The 3,028-nt window shown below is 34.6% G+C and overlaps 1 pseudogene; it reads left to right on the top strand.

Annotated features, from left to right (window-relative positions):
- The first annotated feature begins 1,528 nt into the window (after positions 1-1,528).
- On the top strand, positions 1,529-2,603 carry LOC143224217 (C-reactive protein 1.1 pseudogene; annotated as a pseudogene).
- Positions 2,604-3,028: the final 425 nt, after the last annotated feature.

Here is a 3,028-nt window from a genome sequence, read left to right as displayed (position 1 = left end):
TGTCACCCGCTAAAATCAGGGGCTCAATTCCCCTCCGTGGAATCAGCAGATAGCCCATTGTAGATTTGCTATGAGAAAACACACACATTAAGAAAGTAAAGATAAGTAGGCTTAATAAATATATTACGTGGAAGATACTATAATAGTTGAAAATATATCTATATATGTTATAAATGAAATAAAACCAAATGATTATTAATGAAATTACTAAACTCAGTGGCGTATTTAGGCAGGGGCCTCAGCTCCAGAGCCCGTTTAATATTTTCTTCTATGTAAAGTTACATGGGATGTGGGGCCCATGCAACCTTAAATCCTCCACAGAAGTCTAAGCTACCATGTTATCGATTAGATTAATTAAACTTAATATGTTAAACAACTCTAATAAAATATTCATAATTATCACAGTTCAATGACGGTATCTTACAATAATGTTTATCGTCGCGCCAAACATGCTCGCCCTCCCTGTCGTGGAGGCGTTATAATGTGTCGGTCAATCCCACTATTCATTGGTAAAAGAGTAGCCTAAGAGTTGGCGGTGATGGCAAGCTGCCTTTCCTCTAGTCTTACACTGCTAAATTATGGACGGCTAGCACAGATAGCCCTCGTGTAGCTTTGTGCGAAATTTAAAAACAAACAAACAATCTTTAGGAAGCGCCCCCTACTATTACAGCGGTATGTCTAGGGATTTACAACACTAAAATCAGCAGTTCAATTCCCCTCGATGAGCTCAAAAGATAGCCTAATGTCACTTTTGTATAAGAGAACACAAGCTTTAATATACTTCTACATTACTATAAGTTTTATTTTAACAGAAACATTATCCGAGTACGGCGTGTGTGTTTTTCGTATAGCAAAGCCACAAAGGGCAATCTGCTCAGCCCACACGAGGAGAATCGAACGCCTGATTTTAGCGTTGTAAATCCGGAGACATACCGCTGTACTAGCGAGGGGCCCAAATACGGCATTTGTGAAAATTTATACTTTAATAACTATTTTTTTTTTTTGCTGAACAAAATCAGTTAATAATGTTTGCACGGTTACTTAGAGATCTTCAAAGATATATAGGGTGACTTAAAATTATCTTTCCTATTTTGAAATTCAATAATTAAACAATTAAGGAAATAGAACCATTCAGTTTTCAATATCCTATATCCTGCTCAAAGAGTCTTTATTGCCATTTTGTTGGTTTTTCCACACTTATACCAGATCAATTATGATATTTATTGTTATTTCTGTATGTTTTGTTTTTGCTCATATTTCGATTACATTTTGAGACTTGACATTTTTCGTTTTAATGTTTTGTAGTTGCTGATAACTTTCGTCAAATTACACATGATGTTATGTCTATATATTTCTAAGTTTAGTATAACTATAGATCTAAACAACTATTCTAAATTTAACATTATATCAAGCATGGCACATGGTGTTGTTCTGAATATTGATCTGATTCTCGGAGATGAGAGATCCTGGCTTCCTGTTGTGTTCCTAAGAGAAGTAAGAGCGTCCGGTCACGAAACCGATATTTATAGGTACCCAGACATTCACAGCATTCTGGTGTTATAACCTGGGAAGACATTGGAAAGAAGTTGTGTACGTTCGACTGATAGAAAGAGTTTGAAATTTTCTAGAACAATGATATCAGAACACTTATCATTTTATAAAGTCGCTATTATCTTCACCCTAGTTTGGCTTCCGTCCACTTCTTTGAAGGAAGGGGAAATTTCGAGCTGCGTTGTGTTTCCTTCTTCTACAACAACGTCCTTTCCAAGACTAGTAATGGCTGGGACATTACCCACTCTTCAAGAGTTAACCTTATGTTATTGGTTTAAAATTCACCGTTTAGATAAAAGACTTCACATATTTTCCTATGCTCATGACGCACAAAGTAACGAGATTCTAACGTACGTGGATGTAGATAATACAATTGGTTTCTTTATCAGTGGCACTCCAGAATTACAAATTCAGTGTCCTCACTATCTTATGATTGGAAAATGGCACCATGTTTGTTACGTATGGTCTTCTTGGGAAGGTGAAGCAACACTTGTCGTGGATAGTTTTGGCTGCCATGGTAACAAGACTGGGATGCACAAAGGAGGTAAGGTTCGACCTGGGGGTGCACTTGTCCTAGGACAAGATCAGGACAAAGTTGGTGGTGGATTTGATCCTAAACAAAATATGAAAGGAGAACTAAGTGAAGTACATTTGTGGGACTCGACACTAAACAGTGAACAAATTTCGCGCTTGAGTAAGTGTACTGACATTTCACAGAGAAGTCTTTATGGAAATTTAATTCGTTGGGAGAAAACGCCATTTCGGTTTTATGATGGGGTTCTTCTTTCTCTTAACAACATTTGTGCCTAGTTAATAGAAAAGCATCGTAATACATTTTATGTATTAAGTGGCACCAGACGAGAAATATCGTTTTAGTATTAGCACTGATTTTTACCAATTTCTGTATTTTGATTTTTTAAAAAGACGTATTGTTTTATTGATATGTTCTTAAATATTTATCTACTTTAATGAGGCTCAAACATTTTATGTAGTATGTTTTTTTTTCATAGAAATAAATTGATACAGTGCACATACATACAAGACAAATGTGTTTTAAACAGAAGTATTTATTATTTACTTATATCACATACGTGGCTTAAACATATTAGTTTTGTATTTATACATTCTTTCATATGAAGTATTTATCAGATTTTAATGTTTCTATTTTTTTATATTAACGATAATGCTTATTTCATTTAGAGTGATCAACGTCCTCAGGAATATAAAGCCATTCTAAAGATTTTTAGTGGTTCACCATTTTCTAGACGAAGTTTAACCTGCATGAATACATGAAAGATAAAATTCTATTATATAGAGTAATTATCTTTTCGTGAATAGTGATATTCACATTGTAAATCAATATAAGGAGTAATTATCACTTCATAAGTAGTGACAGTCACGTTGTAAATCGATGTATAGAGCAGTTATTCTTTAAAGAGGGACAGTCACGTTGTAAATCAATGTATAGAGTAATAAT

Source organism: Tachypleus tridentatus, chromosome 8, assembly GCF_004210375.1.
Source record: "Tachypleus tridentatus isolate NWPU-2018 chromosome 8, ASM421037v1, whole genome shotgun sequence".
Taxonomy (NCBI): Eukaryota; Metazoa; Arthropoda; class Merostomata; order Xiphosura; family Limulidae; genus Tachypleus; species Tachypleus tridentatus.
The sequence above is the reverse complement of the archived record's forward strand: the minus strand, read 5'-3'. Positions and strand labels throughout refer to the sequence as shown.